This window comes from Nicotiana attenuata, unplaced genomic scaffold (genome assembly GCF_001879085.1).
Source record: "Nicotiana attenuata strain UT unplaced genomic scaffold, NIATTr2, whole genome shotgun sequence".
NCBI lineage: Eukaryota > Viridiplantae > Streptophyta > Magnoliopsida > Solanales > Solanaceae > Nicotiana > Nicotiana attenuata.
In genome coordinates, this window is record NW_017675367.1 from 20786 (window position 1) to 42816 (window position 22031).

The following is a 22031-nucleotide window of genomic DNA, read 5'->3' on the forward strand; positions in this document are numbered from 1 at the left end:
GTTTTAAGCATCGTTCGTACGTTGTGGGGGGTCGATACAGGGTCCTAGTTCTAGCTTGTTTTCCCATTTGGGCTTGTGTTGAGGCCCAAACATTGGGCAGCTTCTTATGAGCGACGCAAAAGGATTTCTCCTTCCTCTTGGGCTGGCTTCGAAGCCCAATGAACTGTTAGCTTAATTCGTTATTGGATCCATTAATAATTAAATGGTAGGCTTTGGGCCTTTCAAGTTAAGTAGCGGACTCGAGCTAAGGGTTTCTTCAGTAATGGAGAGCGCCTTGTTCGAGTTCGGACTTGCACTTGGGGGCCCGAATTTCCTTGAATATCTTGATATTAATTAATTCATAATGTTAACAAATTAAGTTTTTTTTTAGAGACAATCCTTATAGATAATGCTAGTTCGTCTTTAGGTTGTCCTTTAAGAACGAATTGAGGTGCGTCGTGCCAAATAAAATCACAAATTGCGTGGCCCTCTTTAATTGCTTTATTAAAAATATTTTAGAAATTCGGGACGTGCCATTTAGCGAATTTTCATGGCCTCCCGCAAAGTTAACAAGATGCTAGCCACTTTAGGCGCGTTTTTTAATAATTTTACCTTCTTAACTACGGGTGTGCATTTCATGCGACCCAAATCCAAATCCCAAAATGTTGAATAAGAGGTGTCAAGGATCCGGGTGCATTTCATGTGACGTGATCCAAAAGCACGCTCTTAAACGACGTTCACTTTCATAAAAACTAATTAAAAGCGGTTAAACAATTCTAAAATTGCAATAGGATAACATGTATTAAAATCAGACTTTAGCCAAATATAGCAGTTGAGCGACCGTGCTAGAACCACGGAACTCGGGAGTGCCTAACCCCTTCTCCCGGGTTAATAGAATTCCTTACCCAGATTTCTAGTTCGCGACTGTTAAACAGAGTCAAACCTTTTCCTCGGTTCGGGATTCAAACTGGTGACTTGGGACACCACAAATCTTCCAAGTGGCAACTCTGAATATCTTAATAAACGAATCCCGTTTCGATTGTCCTTTAAGTGGAAAAACTCCTTTATGCCCTTTTATGGGGGTGTAGTCAAAAGGAGGTGTGACAAGGACGAACTAGCTTGCTTGGTTGTGGATACTCGAGGTAGTGCTGCATTCTTGTCCGCAGGTCTTGATGTCATCCATGTTCTAGACTTTATATTGTTTATTCGTATCAAACAATGTATTTATCATTTCAGACATTGTATTTAGTAGTTTTGTAGAAGCTCATGTACTCGGTGACACTAGTTCTGGGAAGATTTTAGATGGTTGTTGGATTTGGTCTTGTTAAGTATTGGTTTACCTAGCAAGAGATGTTGGGTGCCATCACGACTCCTTGGTTGGAAAATTAGGTCGTGACAAAAAAATACAAAATATCTGCACATGAATGTCTTTTATTTTCATGATATTAGGAGTTGTGAATTAAGGCAAAAATATTAGCACTTTTATATTTTTTTTACATTTTATGTAATCAAGGATATTGAGAAATTTTAATTTTAAATGAATTATTTTAATGAGTTTTAGTAATTTTGTATTATATTCAATTTATTGTTTGCTTCGATGTTTTGTTTTTTGTTGCTTTTGTTTTTTTTTTTGTATAGTAGTATATAACAATTAGATTTTAAGTATGTTGTATATTTAGGTTAATTTTATTTTTCAAAGTTTCTTTTTTTTAAAATAATAAAAAGGAAATAAAAGAGAAAACTAGAAGCAAAGAAAGACGGTAAAAGACAATACTGGACACTATCTTCATAGGTTTTAATCGGCACCTTACGGGGTAATTTGGAGGTCAGACTGAAAATTTTCAGAATCTCGCGGGCAAAATTCCCTCCCTCCCACACCCTCCCAACCTTCCTTTTTTCAGGATACAATTCCCTCCCCCCAACTCACAAAATCTTTCAGGCCCAAATTTCCTCTCTTCATCACCTTCTCTACCGAGAGAAAGTCCGCACAATCAGAACAACAAAGGTTCGTATTTCGTCATACTCTTTTTATTTCGAGTTGCTCTATATCTGCTTTATTTACTATTCGTAACAGAGTTCGTACTCGAAATTGTTTAAGATATGCTTGCGGATTTATGTACTATTACTAGTATTGTGTTATATTTTGGTTCAATTTTGTGTGGGTTCCTTCCCTTGAGGTCTAATTGTAAATTTTACCGTTTTAAGAATTGTTGTGGGGAAATCCTGTACGCGTTTAAATGGAGGCTCTCTAGTGAGAGACTGTATATATGTATTAGGTGGTATTTGGGAGATCTTTGGTCGTTTACGGTTGATTGAAGTTTCCCTATTTTGGCTATTGGATGGATTATGTATTTAGAATTTTGGAGTACGGGGAACAACACAATGCACTCTTTCTTTGTCCAACGACTTTGATCACTACTAAGCTTAGGGTTTGATTTTTGAATTGTTTGTAAGTTGGTCCAACTTGGGGATTGATGGTCTAATGGTCTAGGAATTGGTTTTTTTTCCTTCTTGTTACAATTAAGTAGAATTTTGATTTCCAGCCTCTTCATAATGTAGTACTCTAGTTAATGTTTAATCAAGGCTGCTTTACGGGATACTAGTGTGATTTCCTGATATTAGTTAGCATTGTCTACTATTCACGTACTGCCATAATCACATACAAACATGAGGAATTTGGTAGATTGTCTAGACTAGCGGCTCTCGCCTTTGTTGACAAACTAATTTAAAATGAGAAGAATGAGGTACAATCTTCTAAGTTTGGTTTTCTGTTGTATATTTGCAACTACTGCATCCTTGTATAAAAAAATGATTAGAAGCATGAGTACAATTACATTAACTTTTGCATATGCTCAGGTGATTGTTGTAGAAAGTCACTCCAATGGATCAAAGGATAATCTAAAGCAACGGATTGATCATCCAAGATTTGAGCTAATTCGTGAAGGTGAAACGCTCCTTGTGTTTGCTTCGACAAATGTGTCTGGATTTCTTGTTATTCATGAGTACTTTTGATCAAATGAATAAAGCGTTTGAGTAATTCCAACATGTTTGTTTAACCGTGATTATCAGCGAAAATCTAGAGATTAAAATTTAGCTAGTAGTTCCGACTTTGAGTTAAGACTTATCTGAAGCATCTAGACATTTCTTATCATTATAAAGAAAATTTCAATGACTAGTCAGAACTATCTCTGTTATATACCTTCTTGTTTCCCCTTTCATGATACATGACCTATTTGGGTGCAAACAAGAATGGTGAAGAAAATTTCTTTCACTGGTGAATATGTGGGCAAAGGTTTTAGGATTGTTGTGTTGGTATGATAGCACTGAGGGGTAAGTTATGCTTCTTAACTCATTTCTTGGCCAGGTGTTCGTTTCAGAGAAAGCTTATTTTTGTATCACAAACTTCACTACTTATAGGAAGCTAGAATATTTGGAAGAATATTTGCAGCATTGAACACTTCTTTAAGTGAAACAAAAAGCCTTGGGAACAAGTAACACAGTTGGCTCATTGACATCTTTCTACATGCGTGGCTATAGGTGGATGTAAACTTGATGTACTAGTCTAATCTCACAACGCACATAAATAAGTGGTGGTTTTCTATTAAATTGATTGCATTTGAATTTTTCTTATCCTAAGACAACTGGTTACTGAAATATACAACAATTTTCAAAAATAACAAAAGGTCCCTCACACTCTTATGGTGATAGTTGGTTCTGCTATCTATTTTGTCAACACCAATTATATCAAGGGTATGTTCTAATTATTTAATTAGCTTAATGATATTGCTTTATTATAATTTTGAAGGATACTGAGATGGTTAACTGATGAAAAGAAAACTACTAAAAGAAACTAATCAAACAAAAATTCCACAATTCGATTGTTGAGATTTCACTAAGTCATCTCCTACATTTTTAATGCTTTTACTTCTTTTCCCTTGGTTACTGTATGTTATTAAGAGTAATTTGTTTTGTATTCTCTTGCAGTTTTACTGATACAGATGCTAATGGAATTCATGTCTATGAAATTTGATTAAGTCCCTTAACAAATTAGACATCGAAGTAAGTTGGTAGTATAAAAATTCTATTTTTGTTGTTCAAGTTTTGGCACTTTTTTGTTGCTTTTGTTTAAAGTTAGCTCCAAAAGATTTTGACGCTGGCTTGGTTTGTTTAACTAATTATTAGTTTATGGCTCCCATTTTATCCGTTCATTTATTCTACTTGAGTTTTCCGGTGTTGTTAGCGTTCAAATTTTCATCTTTTGTTAATTATTGGGTTGGATTATAACTTATAGTACTTTATTTGTTGAATTCTAATGTCAGAAAAACTATAGAGGTTGACTTATTGTAACGACTCGGCCGGTCGTTTCATGAGTTACTGCTTTGTTTTCCCCCATTTCTGCTTCTTTATGTCTTGTTTAGCTGTATTATGCGTTATCGGGTTGGTTGGTTCGGGTTCGGAGTGATTTTATAAAGGAATGAGACATTTCGTCTCTTTTGAGTAAGCTTAAGTTGGAAAAGTCAACCGGATGTTGACTTATGGGTAGAAGGTCTCGGATGTGAATTGTGATAGTTCGAATAGCTTCGTTAGGTTATTTGGGACTTCGGAGCGTGATCATAATGTATTTTGGAGGTCCGTGGTAGATTTAGGTTTGAATTGGCGAAATTAGAATTTTGGTGTTTTCCGGTCGGTAGTGGAAATTTTGATATTGGGGTTGGAATGGAATTTCCGAAATTGGAGTAGGTCCGTTATGTCATTTGTGACATGTGTGCAAAATTTCAGGTCATTCGGGTGACGTTTGGTAGACTTTTTGATCATTTGCAGGATTCGGAAGATTTAGAATCCTTAGGCTTGAATCTGAGGGTGATTTGGTGTTTTGATGTTATTTTGAGTGTTACAAAGGTTGAAACAAGTTTGAATGATGTTATGGAATAGGTTGGCATGTTTGGTTGAGGTCCGGAGGGCTTCGAGTGAGTTCCGGGTGGTTAACGGATCATTTTGGAATTTGGAAAGATAACAGATTTTCTGGTATTTTTGTTGTAGAGATTTGTTCTTCGCGTTCGCATAGGGATGTTGAGTGAAGTAGGTGAGTTGCTCTTCGCGTTCGCGACGTTGGTCCCGCGTTCGCGAAGGTTGAGGCAGAGTGTGCATCGCGAACGCGTGGCGAAGCTCGCGTTCGCGTAGAAGGGTGAAGCAGGCTTGGGCATAGGCCCTCTAAGGCATCGCGTTCGCGGCCAATAGAACACGTTCGCGTATGCCAAGCTAGGCAAGGCAACGCGTTCGCGAGGTGGAGTTTGCGTTCGCGAAAGAGGAAAAGATTGAGCAGTGATTTTTGTGATTCGCGAATGCGAGGCTTTGACCGCGTTCGCGAAGAAGGGAGCATCTGGGCAGAATGTTTATAAAGCCATCTTCTCCATTTTTAGGCCATTTCTCACCATTTTTGAACGGCTTTGAAGCTTTTTGAAAAGGATTGAAGAGGGATTCGAAGGGTAACATTTGGAGGTAAGGTTTTTGAACTAAATAGTCGATTCTATGGTAATTTCTAATCAATTAGACATGAAATTAGTGTGATTTAAAGCTAAAATTGGGGATATTTGGGCTTGGAATTGTAGAGTTATTTTGGGGATTTGAGGTCCAATTTTGATGTTCTTGGTATGTATGGACTCGCAGGAGGACGAGGATTCTTGTGATGTGATTTTTATGGAATTTCGACACGTGATCCCGAGGGTCGGCCAATTTTAGGATTTTTGAGTTAATTTGATAATTTTCGTATGGGTTTCATTCCTTTAGCGTATATTGATGGTTATATACTAAATTTGGTTAGATTCGAGGCATTTGGAGGCCGAATCGAGAGGCAAGGGCGTTGCGGGCTAGAGTTTGGCTTGGCTTGAGGTAAGTAATGCTTCCAAACTTGGTTCTAAGGGTTCGAAACCCCGAACTATGTGTTCTATGATTACTATTGAGGTGACGCAAATGCCAAGTGACGGGCGTGTGGGCGTGCACCGTGAGAATCGTGGCCTGGATCATTCCATGGCACCGCTTAGTGACTCTTTCTTGCAGATATCTGTGTTGTAATTATGTGATTAAGCTAATGAGCTGTAAATCATGCTAATAATCATGTTAAGGCTTCACGCAAATATCGTTGAGACCCGAGAGTTCGTTTCTTGCTGTCATGTCATTAACTTCATTGACATTCTGTACTCAGTCCTGTTCATGCATGTTTACCGTGAAAATGGTAATAACAATTAAATTTGTTAATGGGACTCTAAAAATACGTGATCTATTTTTATGCTAGTCGTGGAGCAGTTGATGCTCTGTGTGTGTAGTTTAAGGGTGAGACGCGAGCTAGACTAAAGCAGTAATCGAATCGAGAGATAGCCGTTCGGGGCCTCGAGCTGGTCGATTTGGGGCCTCAAGGTCGAGTCTCGAGCTATCGGGGGAAATCGAGGAAGGGCTAACAGATGCAATAATATTAAAGGAGGCTCTTTATAGCTAATGATAAGCAATAAATAAGTAATGAATATGGAACAAGTATGAAAATAATAAGATAGAACAACAACGTCGAGAGAGTATCTTAGAGAGAAAGAGAGAGAGTTATCATATATTTCATGTAGAGCTTTTGGGGCAACATCAGTCACCTACAAAATAATCAGAATCCCCTTTATATATAAGGGGAAAAACTTATATGGTAAGGCACACATTAGCTGTAAAGGTGTGGAGATGGGACGGCTGAAATGACGCCTCGAGTAGGGCTCAGAATAGCCTGGCTATGCTTTGTCAGATTAGCCGCGTCTCGGGAACTCCTATTTCTGCTTTAGCCCCGATCAATATCCTCCTAAGGTCGGGTGCTGGTGGGACCCGAGGAAGAAGACTCGAGCGCATCTTTGCAGCCTTGAGGCTTTGGGTCGATCTTTCCGAAATGCTTAAAAGACAGGAAATCAGACCCTCCGATTTTGCCGTATACAATGCATATTATATCATCCCTCAGTCTCGATTATTGTTATATGGCTCGTAGGTTGAGTAGCTCGAAGCCTTATGATTTGGAGCTGACATGGTCGAAGCTCTTTTGCCTGTTGAGGGTAGCCCGTTTAACTGGTTCTTTTCGAAGTAGATTCGAAGTAGTGGCCTATGATTTTGTAGCGACGGTCGGGCGTCCCCGAGTCGCGTTAGTTTGGCTGGTGCAACCGTATGACCATAATCATTTATGTCTTACAAATTCGATATATATCCTGGACTTAGAGATTGATTCTATGCCTGTAATAAGGTCTTACAAAACATTCATGCCTTTTGAGGTCTTATAGTTTTTGCTGATACTTGATGCAAGTATGATTCATGCCTTGCTTGAAGGTCTTACAGTTCGTGTTGCTTTGTGCAAGTTTTACAAGACCGAGTTTGCCCGCTCGGGGTCTTACGGCCTCGGGTTTTTTGCTGAATGGCGATAGTCTCCAAGTCATCGAGTTCGTTTTGGCTTGAGATCCGTTACTTGTGAGCTCGAAATTACCTTATTGAGGGCTTACGACTTTTGGAGATTCCGACTCTGAGGTCGTGCGTATGCAGAGTTCTTTGGTGCTAGTCTTCGAGTATTCGGGACGCTTTCTTTTTAGAGATAATTAATGATTTTTGTGCTGCCTCGTTGGGGGCTAATTAGTCCGGAGTTTCGACCCTGAGGTCATGCGGGTGCCGAATTATCGATGCCAATCTCCGAGTATTCGGGACGTTTTCTGATGGAGAAATCTTTTTGGCGAAAAACGCTGGGATTTCCTTGGAGCATGAATCATGTTGGCAAAAATCATTCTTTGATTATTTGACACTAGTACATGTGCCTCCGCCATCGGGGGCTCGGTTGTGCGGACACGGTTCATTCAACTTTGGCCTGGTACATCATTTTCTCATTGGGTCCTATTTGGCATTTCTTGGTTTTTTTGAGCGGACGACCTTCCGAAAGGGCGTCCATCGGCGCTCGTGGTTGATAGCAAAAGAAGTCTTGAGGACCTGTTGGATTCCCCTCAGGTAGCATATAGGTGTTGCCTCGTTAAAAACGTTGCCGGCAAAACCCTCTTCGGGACAAAAGCTCGATTGAAGGAAAAGAGTGCAACGGATGTCCTTAAATCCTTAGGGTCTTTGGGCTGGGCGTGCGTATTTGACCGCTTTGATCGAGGTTCCAAGGTCTGGTACGCCTCTTTTGGCGTGGGATTAGTATGGAATATAAACTGAAAAGGGAGATGGTTATACCTTATCGTGGGATGCTTTTGGCGACGTTCCAAGGTCTGGTACGCCTCTGATGTTCGCGGCGGGGACTCAGTACGGTCCTCTGTTGTGTTCAATTGTGCTTAGCCAAAGGTGTAGTTTGATTATCCTTAGGCTCTCTCGAGAGTAGAGATATTGGCGCCGGTGCCGCGTCGTGCACCGCGAACATTTCCCTTGCCGCGTGTTGCTCCCCGTGGACGGTTTTAATCCCGTCTTTTGTTGGGAATTTCATCATCTGGTGGAGGGTGGACGGTACCGCTCTTATGCAGTGTATCCACGGTTGCCCGAACAAGGCGTTGTACCTCATCTCTCCTTCGATGACATGGAATTTGACGTCTTGAGTCGCGCCGGCCACGCTGACCGGGAGAGTGATCTCTCCCTTTGTTGCCTCGCTTGCCATGTTAAATCCGTTGAGGACTCGAGTGGCAGGCACGATTTGGTCTAGTAGTCCGAGCTGCTTTACTACCTTCGACCTGATAATGTTGGCCGAGCTACCTGGGTCCACGAGTACACGTTTTATCTGAAATGTATTTATGAGGTAAGAGATTACCAGTGCGTCGTTATGAGGTTGAGTCAGGGTCTCGGAGTCCTCCTCGCTGAATGTGAGGGCATCTTCGGGTACGTATCCCCGGGTTCGCTTTTCCTTGGTGATGGAAATTTTTGTCCTTCTCATCACGGGTTCTTGAGGAGCGTCGATCCCTCCTAATATCATGTGGATAACGTGTCGTGGCTCGTTTACTTCATTCTTCTTGGCTTCCTCTCTTCCTCGGAACTAATTCTTGGCTCGGTCACTCAAGAATTCTCTGAGATGACCGTTATTGAGTAACATGGCCACTTCTTCTCGTAGCTGGTGACAATCCTCGGTTCTGTGACCATGCGTGTTGTGAAATTCACATATCAAGTTATGATTCCTTTGGGAAGGATCCGACTGTACATGCTTGGGTCATCTGGCATCCTTGATTTTGCCGATGGCGAACACGATATTTGAAATGTCAACGTTGAAGTTGTACTACGATAGGCGTGGTGCCCATGTTGGCCCCGCGTTTTCGTCGAATCTGGCCCTATTAATGAACCCTCGGGGGTTCGGCTCTCGGTTGACCGGTCGGTTGTTGCGAGGCGGGTTGCGTCTCGGGGCGTTTCTCCTGTCTTCGGTGTATGGCTGATACCTTTCTTCGCTCGGCTTCGACTCTTTTGCTAAGAGCCTGTTTGGGTATACTGAGCCCGAAGGGGCTCCCAATTGATCATCCTCGACCCTGATCTTTGACTGGTATCGGCTGTGGACATCCGACCAGGTTACGGCAGGATACTCGATCAGATTTTCTTTTAGCTGCCGCGAGGCCATAGAACTCCGCTCGTTCAAGCCCTGAGTGAAGGCCTGCACCGTCCATTCGTCGGAGACCGGGGGTAGTTCCATTCGTTCCGTTTGAAAGCGAGACACGGACTCTCGCAGCATTTCGTTCTCCCTTTGCCTGATCTTGAATACGTCGGATTTCCTCGTTGCTACTTAGATGGCACTGGCGTGCGCCTTTATGAAGGAGTCTGCCAGCACGGCGAATGAGTCTATGGAGTTGGGAGCTAGATTATGGTACCACATCATGGACCCCTTTGAGGAGTGTTTCCCTGAACTTCTTCAGTAAGACGGACTCGATCTCGTCGTCTTTTATGTCGTTGCCTTTTACTGCGTACGTATAGGGGGTAACGTGCTCGTTGGGGTCCGAGGTCCCGTTGTACTTCGGGAGTTCCGGCATTCTGAACTTCTTTGGGATGGGTTTCGGAGCTGCTTCCTTCCGGAACGGCCGCTGCACGAACTTCCTTGAGTCTACACTTTTCAGGATCGGGGGCGCGCCCGGGATTTGGTCGACCTTGGAGTTGTAAGTTTCGACCTTCTTGTCTTTGGCGGCTATTATCTTTTCGCCCGACTCGATCCTTCTGGAAAGATCCTCGAGCATTTTTACGATAGCAGGGTCGGTCTTCGAACCATTATTGCTCAGTCTCTCCGGTACCTGTTTGGTTGGGGGAGTTGTTCCTGGTGCTATGGTGTTGGGAGTTTTTGGATGGCTTTCTGTTGGTCGTCTTGTTGTACGCTTCTGTCGGTGCGTGAGATTGCGTCGACCTGCTGTGCGTCTTGTGAACCCGCGTCCGCTGGAAACGATCCGGGCGCGTTATCAGGGTTCAGTGGTGGTGCACTGACGATCGGAACTACTACACCGTTTTCTCTGTGGTTTTCGAGGTTGTTGTTCTCAACTCTGTTCACTGAGCCAGACATTTTGACCTGAAATCAAAGAATTTGGACAAGAAGAAGTGTGAAAGATAACTTGCATTGTATGACGAAACTAGCAAGAAAATAATCACTATTATTTTTAGCCCCACGGTGGGCGCCAAACTGTTTACCGAAAATGGTAATAATAATTAAATTTGTTAATAGGACTCTAAAAATACGTGATCTATTTTTATGCTAGTCGAGGAGCAGTTGATGCTCTATGTGTGTAGTTTAAGGGTGAGACGCGAGCTAGACTAAAGTAGTAATCGAACCGAGAGATAGCCGTTCGGGGCCTCGAGTTGGTCGATTTGGGGCCTCGAGGTCGAGTCTCAAGCTCGGGCTCGAGCTATCGGGGGAAATCGGGGAAGGGCTAACAGATGCAATAATATTAAAGGAGGCTCTTTATAGCCAATGTTAAGCAATAAATAAGCAATGAATATGAAACAAGTATGAAAATAATAAGATAGAACAACAACGTCGAGAGAGTATCTTAGAGAGAAAGAGAGAGTTATCATATATTTCATGTAGAGCTTTTGGAGCAACATCAGTCACTTACAAAATAATCAGAATCCCCTTTATATAGAAGGGGAGAAGCTTACACGGTAAGGCACACATTAGCTGTAAAGGTGTGGAGATGGGACGGCTGAAATGACGCCTCGAGTAGGGGCTCAGAATAGCCTGGCTATGCTTTGTCAGATTTAGCCGCGACAGATTTAGCCGCGTCTCGAGAACTCCTATTTCTGCTTTAGCCTCGATCAATATCCTCCCAAGGCCGGGTGCCGGTGGGCCCCGAGGAAGAAGACTCGAGCGCATCTTTGCAGCTTCGAGGCTTTGGGTCGATCTTTCTGAAATGCTTAAAAGACGGGAAATTGGACCCTCCGATCTTGCCGTATACAATGCATATTATATCATCCCTCAGTCTCGATTATTGTTATATGACTCATCATATCATTATTCGGGCTAGTACCATAACATTTTGAGCACGTGTGTGTGAGATTGGAGTGTGATGATTGAGTGAGACCGAGAGCTTGATATTGAGTGACATTATGGGATCGGGCTGTATGTCGCAACGAGATATTGATTATTGCCTTCGTCTTGTTATAGCGCTTGGGCAAAAAGGAGCCACTGGAGTCGTTACACCCAGTGAGCGCAGTTGATGATATTGAGGGATGGAACATGGATCTTGTCCGAAGTATTATACCTAGAGATGGATTTTCTCCATAGGGCTTGAATGGCCTTCCTCGGTACTGGATGACTCCGGTCAGTGATGTGTGTCTATATATATATATATATATATATATATATATATATATATATATATATATATATATATATGTATATATTCCGGGATGGATCTTCCCTGGGCCGGATGGCCATATACAGTACCGAGCGGTTGAGCTCTTGTGAGTGGAGGTACACGGAACATTGGTCATGCTATCCGTGCATTGGTACATAGAGATTTTTTTGAGTTTTATACCCTGTCCTGTTTAGACTGCATTTTATTTACTGTTGAGGTATTATTTGAACTGCAAGCATGTCTACTTTTCTGGTGTACTCACATTATCTATTGAGGTTTGGTTCGTCACTACCTGTCAGTCCATAGTTTGGACTTGTTACTTATTGAGTTGGTGTACTCACGTTATCTCCTGCACCATGTGTGAAGATCCAGGTATCTCGGGCCACGGTAGCGGTTGCTGATCATTTCAGTTGTGAACTTTCCTTGGAGATAGCGAGGTAGCTGCCTGGCGATCGTAGTCCCGCCTTCTCCTTCCTTATCTTCCTTTTAGTGTATTTGTTGGCTATTCTCGGACTATGTTAGTCTTGTTTTATTTTGAACTGTTGTAGTACTTTGCTCATGACTTAGTGACACCCGAGGTCGGGCTTGTATTTTCTGCTTTGTTTTGACTTTTACTTTATATCTTTTATCGGATTTCAGTTGGAAACATAGTTTTACTTAAGTTTTAAATAAAATATGGATTATTCGGAAATCAATTGGCTGGCCTAGTTTCACGATAGGCGCCATCACGATTGGTTCGATTTTGGGTCGTGACAAGTTGGTATAAGAGCCTAGGTTACATAGGTCTCATGGGTTATGAGCAGATTTAGTAGAGTCTCGTGAATCAGTACGGAGACGTCTGTACTTATCTTTGGGAGGCTGTAGAACGTTTAGGAAAACTTCACATTCTTGAATTCTTGTCGTGCGAATCTGTTGATTTTGGTACTAAATTTCTGTTATTCCATTCTCTCACGGATGATGAGGACATGTGCTACCGGTCCGGACGGACGACCACCAGTACCACTAATTGGGTCCACTAGAGGCCGACGACGCGGTCGAGGCCGTGGTAGGGGCATGGGTGTAGCCCATACAACAGCTAGGGCAGCACCTGCAGATCCGCCAGCTGCCCCAGTTCATGATCAGGCTCCAGCGGGGGATGCTCTAGCAGTACCAACTCAGGCACCGGTTGTGCCTATTGTTATTCCGGGTCTCTAGGAGACCTTGGCTTAGATTCTGACAGTATGCACCAATCTTGCTCAGGCGGTCGCAGTTACTAGTACAACAACTACTTCTCAGGCCGGGGGAGGCACTCAGACTCCCGTCGCTCGTACACTCGAGCAGGTTGCGTAGGGACTTCAGACACCGGAGGCACCACCAGCCCATTCGGTTGCACCTGCTCAGGATTATGTGGTTCCAGTTATGCCTGATGACGAGCAGCGTCGATTGGAGAGATTTGGTATACTTCAGCCTCCGATTTTCAGTAGTGCAGAGGGCGAGGATGCCCAGGGTTTCTTGTACAAGTGTTAGAGGATTCTAAGCACAGCGGGTACTTTGGAGACCAGTGGGGACTCATTTACTACTTTTCTATTTTTTGGAGCTGCCTTCACTTGGGGGAGGCTTATGAGAGGCGTAGGCCTGTTGGTGCAGCACCCCTTACCTGGCATCCGTTCTCCATTCTCTTCCTAGAGAAGTATGTACCGCATTCCCACAGAGAGGAGCTGCGCAGGCAGTTCGAGCAGTTGTGTCAGGGGGATATGACCGTGACACAGTATGAGATGAGATTTTGCGAGTTGGCCCATCATGCTATCTGGATAGTTCCCACGATAGGGAGAGGATCGGGAGATTTGTTGATGGCCTCACTTATCAGCTACGGATTTTATTGACCAGAGAGAGAGTATCTGTGCTTCTTTTGAAGAGGTAGTTGACATTGCCGGAGAGATAGAGTCAGTTTGCCGCCCGGAGCGAGATGAGAGGGAGGCCAAGAGGCCTCGGGGATTTGGTAGTTTTGGTGGCGTTCCTTTTGGAGGTCATTTTCTGCATGGCAGAGGCCGTTCGTTCAGACATGCTCATCCAGCTCGTTCGGGTCACCGAGGTGGATCATCGGGCCATGGTTCTCACAGTTCACATTAGGGTCACTCATCTTTTAGTTCCCTTCCAGCTCAAAGTTCGACTGAGGCACCATCAGTTTAGGGCTGATCTATGCCTGGTTCTTCTAGTGGGCACCCCGGCGCGCGGGGCTCCCTTCATTCTTCCCCGCCGTTTAGCGGGAGAGGTTGCTTCGAGTTTGGAGATTTGGGTCATATCAAGAGGTTTTGTCCCCGTCTTACAGGAGGTTCATCCCAGCAGAGGAGTCAGCCTTCGGCTTCAGCACCAGTTACTTTCCCACCCGCTCAGTCAGCTTGGGGTGGAGGTCAGTCAACTAGGGGTCGCCCTAGAGGGGAGGTCGATCAGGTGGTGGTCATGCCCGTTTCTATGCCCTCCCAGCCAGGCTAGATGCTATTGCTTCAGATGTTGTGGTTACAGGTATTGTCGCAGTCTTCCACTGAGATGCCTCTGTATTATTTGATCCTGATTCCACTTTTTCATATGTGTCATCATATTTTGCTCGCTATTCGGATACGCCCCGCGAGTCTCTTGTTCCATCTATTCGTGTATCTACTCCGGTGGGCGATACTATTGTTGTAGACCGTGTACATCGGTCGTGTGTGGTGACTATTGGGGGATTGAATACCCGAGTGGATCTCTTGTTGCTTAGTATGGTGGATTTTGATGTGATATTGGGCATGGATTGGTTATCTTCGTGTCGTGCTATTTTGAACTGTCATGCTAAGACAGTGACATTGGCTATGCCGGGTGTGCCACGGATTGAGTGGCGAGGTTCGACAGAGTATGTTCCCAGTAGAGTGGTCTCGTTTTTGAAGGCCCAGTGGATGGTTGGGAAGGGTTGTCTTTCTTATTTGGCCTTCGTGAGGGATGTTAGTGCAGAGGACTCCTACCATTGATTCAGTTCCGGTAGTAAGGGACTTTTTTGATGTATTTGCTGCAGACTTGCCGGGCATGCCACCGGCCAGGGATATTGATTTTGGTATTGATTTGGTGCCGGGCACTCACCCCATTTCTATTCCACTGTTATCGTATGACACCGACGGAGTTGAAGGAGCAGCTTCAGGAACTCCTAGATAAGGGGTTTATTCGGCCAGTGTGTCGCCGTGGGGTGCGCCTGTTCTATTTGTGAAGAAGAAGGATGACATTATGAGGATGTGCATTGATTACAGGCAGTTGAACAAGGTCACCATCAAGAACAAGTATCCTTTGCCTCGTGTTTATGATTCATTTGACCAGCTACAGGGAGCGAGGGTGTTCTCCAAAATTGATCTCCATTTAGGGTATCATCAGTTGAAGATCAGGGACTCGGATATTCTTAAGACAGCTTTCAGGAACCGATATGGTCATTATGAGTTCCTTGTGATGTCTTTTGGGCTGACCAATGCCCTAGCAACATTCATGCATTTGATGAACAACGTGTTTCGGCCTTATCTCGACTTGTTTGTCATTTGTTTTCATTGACGATATTCTGGTGTACTCGCATAGTCAGGAGGAGCACGCGGAGCATTTGAGAGTAGTATTGCAGCGGTTGAGGGAGGCCAATTTTCCATTTTTGATAGACGGTGTTGTCTTTGGTACTACTATTATTTTACACGATCCAGGAACTTCCATAACGTTGGCGTGATTCGCTTTGAGCGCTGATCCTTTATCTACCGTTCAATCTATTAATTTAATTTCTTCTCGACTGGCCTAATAACAGATTATGGTTTTGAGGGTCATCCATTACGAAAAGACCTTCCTCTGAGTGGATATGTGAAAGTACGCTATGATGATCCACAGAAACGTGTGGTTTCTGAACCCATTGAGATGACCCAAGAATTTCGCTATTTCGATTTTGCTAGAAGATAGAGGAAGGAAAGCCAGATCGGACTGACCGGCTGGAACGATTACGAAAATTTCCGACAGTTAGACCGTGATAAGCACTACTAAACCTCAGTCAGTAGAGAAGCTTTATGCAAAGTTCTCCAAGTGTGAGTTTTGGCTCAGTTTAGTGGCTTTCTTGGGACATGTGGTGTCCAGTGAGGGTATTCAGGTGGATCCAAAGAAGATAGAGGTGGTTCAGAGTTGGCCCAGGCCGTCCTCAGCCACAGAGATTCGCAGCTTTCTTGGTTTGGCGGATTATTATCGCCGGTTAGTTCAGGGATTTTCATCTATAACATCACCCTTGACCAAATTGACTCAAAAGGGTGCACCTTTCATGTGGTCGGATGAGTGTGAGGCGAGCTTTCAGAAGCTCAAGACTGCCTTGACCACTGCTCCAGTGTTAGTTATGCTTCTCGTCAGTTGAAACCCCATGAGAAGAACTACCCTGTTCATGATCTAGAGTTGGCTGCCATTGTTCACGCATTGATGATTTGGAGGCATTATCTGTATGGTGTGTCGTGTGAGGTGTTTACTGATCATCGTAGCCTCCAGCCCTTGTTCAAGAAGAAGGATCTCAATTTGAGGCAGCGGAGATGGTTGGAGCTGCTAAAGGACTATGATATTACTATTTTGTACCATCCGGGGAAGGCCAATGTAGTGACCGATGCTTTGAGTTGGAAGGCGGTGAGTATGGGTAGTTTGGCGTATATTCCTGTTGGGGAGAGACCTCTTGCAGTTTATGTTCAGGCCTTGGCCAATCGGTTTGTGAGGTTGGATATTTCGGAGCCCAGTCGGGTCTTAGCTTGTGTGGTTTCTCGGTCTTCCTTGTTTGATCGCATCAGAGAGCGCCAGTATGATGATCCTCATTTGCTTGTCCTTAAGGACAGAGTTCAGCACGACGATACTAGAAATGTGACAATTGATGATTGGGTATTGAGGATGCAGGGCCGGATATGTGTGCCCAATGTAGATGGACTTCGGGAGTTTATTCTGGAGGAAGCCCATAGCTCGCGGTATTCCATCCATCCGCGTGCCGCGAAGATGTATCAAGATTTGAGACAACATTATTGGTGGAGGAAAATGAAAAAGGATATTGTGGGATTTGTAGCTTGGTGTCTCAATTGTCAGTAGGTGAAATATGAGCATCAGAGACCGAGTGGCTTGCTTCAGCAGATAGATATTCCAGAGTGGAAATGGGAGCGGATCACCATGGACTTTGTAGTTGGATTCCCACGGACTTTGAAGAAGTTCGATGCCATTTGGGTGATTGTGGATCGGCTGACCAAGTTTTCGCACTTCATTCCTGTGTGTACTACCTATTCTTCAGAGCGGTTAGCAGAGATTTATATCCGAGAGATTGTTCGCTTGCATGGTGTCCCAGTTTCCATCATTTCAGATAGAGGTACTTAGTTCACTTTGTAGTTTTGGCGGGCCGTGCAACAACGGTTGGGTACTCAGGTTGAGTTGAGCACAACTTTTCACCCTCAGACGGACGGGCAGTCCGAGCGAACCATTCAGATACTAGAGGACATGTTGCGCGTGTGTGTCATTGATTTTGGAGGGTCATGTGATTAGTTTCTACCGCTCGCAGGGTTTGCATACAACAACAGTTATCAGTCGAGTATTCTGATGGCTCCATATGAGGCTTTATACGTGAGACGGTGTAGATCTCCAGTTGGTTGGTTTGAGCCGGGTGAGGCTAGGCTTTTGGGTACAGACTTGGTGCAGGATGCTTTGGACAAGGTGAGGTGATCCAGGAGCGGCTTCGTACAGCGCAGTCAAGACAAAAGAGTTATGCTGACAGGAAGGTTCGTGATGTGTCCTATATGGTTGGGGAGAAGGTTCTACTGAAGGTTTCACCCATGAAGGGTGTTATGAGATTTGGGAAGAAGGGTAAATTGAGTCCTCGGTTCATTGGACCGTTTGAGGTGCTTTGGAGGATTGGGGAGGTGGCTTATGAGCTGGCATTGCCACCTAGCTTGTCGAGTGTGCATCCGGTATTTCATGGTTCTATGCTCCGGAAGTATATTGGCGATCTGTCTCATGTTTTGGATTTTAGCAAGGTTCAATTAGACAGTGATTTGACCTACGAGGTGGAGCTAGTGGCTATTTTAGAGCGGCAGGTTCGAAAGTTGAGATCAAAGGATATAGCTTCAGTGAAAGTGCAGTGGAGAGGTTGGCCCGTGGAGGAGGCTACCTGGGAGACCGAGCGGGAGATGCGGAGCATATATCCTCACCTATTTGAGTCTTTAGGTATGTTTCTTGACTCGTTCAAGGACGAATATTTTTTTAAGAGGGGGAGGATGTAACGACCCGGCCGGTCGTTTCATGAGTTACCGCTCCGTTTCCCTCCATTTCTGCTTCGTTATGTCTTGTTCAACTGTATTATGTGTTATCGGGTTGGTTGGTTCGGGTTCGGAGTGGTTTTGTAGAGGAATGAGACACTTACTCTCTTTTGAGTAAGCTTAAGTTGGAAAAGTCAATCGGATGTTGACTTATGGGTAGAAGGTCTCGGATGTGAATTCCGATGGTTCGGATAGCTTCGTTAGGTGATTTGGGACTTAGGAGCGTGATTGGAATGTATTTTGGAGGTCCGTGGTAGAATTAGGCTTGAATTGGCGGATTTTGGCATTTTCCGGTCGGCATTGGAAATTTTGATATCAGGGTCAGAATGGAATTCCGAAAATTGGAGTAGGTCCGTTGTGTCTTTTGTGACGTGTGTGAAAAATTTCAGGTCATTCGGGTGAGGTTTGATAGACTTTTGGATCGTTTGCAGAATTCGGAAGATATAGAATCCTTAGGCTTGAATCCGAGGATAATTTGGTGTTTTGATGTTGTTTTGAGTGTTTCGAAGGTTGGAACAAGTTTGAATGATGTTATGGGATGGCTTGGCATGTTTGGTTGAGGTCTCGAGGGCCTCGGGTGAGTTTGGGGTGGTTAACGGATCATTTTGGACTTTGGAAAGATAGCAGATTTTTCGGTATTTTTGTTGCAGAAATTTGTTCTTCGCGATCGCGAGAGGGCTCTCGCGTTCACGTAGGGATGTTGAGTGAGGCAGGTGAGTTACTCTTCGCGTTCGCGATGTTGGTCCCGCGTTCGCGAAGGTTGAGGTAGAGTGTGCATCGCGAACGCGTAGAAGGGTGAAGCAGGCTTGGGCATCAGGCCCTAAGGCATCGCGTTCGCGTCCAGTAGAACGGCGTTCGCCAAGCTAGGCAAGGCATCACATTCGCAAGGTGGAGTTCACGTTCGCGAAAGAGGAAAAGATTGAGCAGTGATTTTTGAGCTTCGCGAACGCGAGGCTTTGACCGCGTTCGCGAAGAAGGGAGCATCCGGGCAGAATGTTTATAAAGCCATCTTCGCGATTTTTTGGCCATTTCTCACCATTTTTGAACGGTTTGAAACTTTTTGAGAGGGATTGAAGAGGGATTCGAAGGGAAACACTTGGAGGTAGGGTTTTTGAACTCAATACTCGATTCTATGGTAATTTCTAACTAATTAGACATGAAATTAGTGTGATTTAAAGGCTAAAATTGAGGAAATTAGGGCTTGGAATTGGAGAGTTAAATTGGGGATTTGAGGGGCCATATGAGGTCCGATTTTGATGTTCTTGGTTTGTATGGACTCGTGGGAGGACGAAGATTCTTGTGATGTGATTTTTATCGAATTCCGAGACGTGGGCCCGGGGGTCGGGTTTGGCCAATTTCGGGATTTTTGAGTTAATTTGATAATTTTCGTATGGGTTTCATTCCTTTAGCGTATATTGATGGTTATATACTGATTTTGGTTAGATTCGGGGCATTTGGAGGCCGAATCGAGAGGCAAGGGCGTCGCGGGCTAGAGTTTGGCTTGGCTTGAGGTAAGTAACGCCAACAAACTTGGTTCTGAGGGTTCGAAACCCCGAACTATGTGTTCTATGATTACTATTGAGGTGACGCAAATGCCAAGTGACGGGCGTGTGGGCGTGCACCGTGAGAATCGCGGCCTGGATCATTCCATGGCACCGCTTAGTGACTCTTTCTTACAGATATCTGTGTTGTAATTATGTGATTAAGCTAATGAGCTGTAAATCATGCTAATTATCATGTTAAGGCTTCACGCCAATACTGTTGAGACCCGAGAGTTCATTTCTTGATGTCATATCATTAGCTTCATTGACATTATGTACTCAGTCGTGTTCATGCATATTATATCATGCCTCAGTCTCGATTATTGTTATCTGACACATCATATCATTATTCAGGCTAGTACCATGACGTTTTGAGCCTGTGTGTGTGAGACTAGAGAGTGATGACTGAGTGAGGCCGAGAGCCTGATATTGAGGGACAGTATAGGATCGGGTTGCATGCCGCATCGAGATATTGATTATGCCTTCGTTGGCTTGTTATAGCACTTGGGCTGAAAGGAGCCCCTCCGGAGTCTTTACACCCCCAGTGAGCGCAGTTGATGATATTGAGGGATGAATCTTCCCTGGACATGGATCTTGTCCGAAGTATTATACCTGGAGATGGATCTTCTCCATAGAGCTGGAATGGCCTTCCTCGGTACTATATATATATATATATATATATATATATATATATATTCCGAGATGGATCTTCCCTGGGCCGGATGGCCATATACAATATCGAGCGATTGAGCACTTGTGAGTGGAGGTACACGGAACATTGGTCAAGCTATATGTGCATTGGTACATAGAGATTTTCCTGAGTTTTATACCCCGTACTGTGTAGACTGCATTTTATTTACTGTTGAGGTATTATTTGAACTGCAAGCATGTCTACTTTTTTGTACAGTTTAAATGTATTACCTGTTGAGGTTTGGTTCGTCACTACCTGTCAGTCCATAGTTTGGACTTGTTACTTATTGAATTGGTGTGCTCACGTTATCCCCTGTACCTTGTGTGCAGATCTAGGTATCTTTGGCCACGGTAGCAGTTGCTGATCATTTCAGTTGTGAACTTTCCTTGGAGATAGCAAGGTATCTTCCTAGGGATTGCAGTCCCGCCTTCTCCTTCCTTATCTTCCTTTTAGTGTATTTGTTGGCTATTCTTAGACTATGTTAGTCTTGTTTTATTTCGAATCGTTGTAGTACTTTGCTCATGACTTAGTGACACCCGAGGTCGGGCTTGCATTTTACGCTTTGTTTTGACTTTTACTTTATATCTTTTATCGGATTTCAGTTGGAAACATGGTTTTACTTAAGTTTTAAATGAAATATGGATCATTTGGAAATCAGTTGGCTGGCTTAGTTTCACGATAGGCGCCATCACGATCGGATCGGTTTTGGGGTCGTGACACTTATACTTTAATAGTTACATAGGTGGTTTTTATTTATTTCATGAATATGGCTAGAATTTATGTTGCCAAGTAGAGTAGTTCGTTGAGGTAAGATTTGTGATGATATACGAGGAATTAACTTTGTGCTTTAGCTCTTATTCACGTGATAATATCCAGCAACTTCTGTTTAATGCCTTGATTAGACCAAGTGACAGATTAATTTGTTAAAAAAATTTGAGCTTTCGTCTATTTATGTAACTTGATTTGTGCTTTTGGTTTGTCAAAATGCTAGTCAATTATAAGTTTTTCATCAAATATTTTTGTTTCATTATTTCAGCTTAGTGATGTGGAGAGCTGAGTCTACTTCCCCTCATGGATGTAAGAGTAGCATCAAGCGATGACAATGCAAAATCACCAAGGAAGTACATTGCACTTTGTATATTTATTTATTAAGATGAGGATCTACTCTTTATTGTATTATGTTTAAGTTATCATACATTTATTTGTATAAGTTTTAGTTTGATATGAATTTAAAATTGTGATGTTTGTTAGCATTGATATTTTTAATGGAATTTGATTTGTGAGAGTTATTTAGTAAAATTATATATTGAATCCTCGAATATAAACTTTCAGAGAGATATTGTGGTAGTTACAGATTGCCACCACTAATCCTTTTTTATTAGATTGAGATCAAATTGTGATGGTTATAAATTCCCACAAATTATTTTTTTAAACATTGAAATCATATTATGGAGGTTACAAATTGCCAGTAATTAGTTTTATTAACCGCCACAAATTAAAAATTTATTTTGTGGCGGTCGCCGTGGAGGTTGTACAAAACTGCCGCAAAAAATCTTGTGGTGAACGTTGTTTGACAAAAGTATGCTACTCTTTGTTAAACTAATTTAATGATAACTGAGGTGAAAGGTGAATCCTAATCAAGCATAATAATTTCTAGATCTAGTTTAGAGTTTGGGTGGCACTGTTTACCAAATGCTTATAACCGTATATTCCGTCATTAAATGCA

At 43.3% G+C, this 22031-nt stretch overlaps 1 long non-coding RNA gene across 2 annotated transcripts; it reads left to right on the plus strand.

The window, feature by feature from the left end:
* Positions 1-1818: 1818 nt before the first annotated feature.
* LOC109219996 lies at positions 1819-21586 on the plus strand. Of its 2 annotated transcripts, XR_002067028.1 has the most exons (6): positions 1819-1984; positions 2836-2923; positions 3964-4038; positions 12147-12217; positions 20635-20705; positions 21342-21586. It is a non-coding gene; the product is annotated as an uncharacterized LOC109219996 (long non-coding RNA). The 2 variants fall into 2 exon arrangements; XR_002067027.1 differs by lacking the exon at positions 12147-12217.
* The last annotated feature ends 445 nt before the right edge of the window (positions 21587-22031 follow it).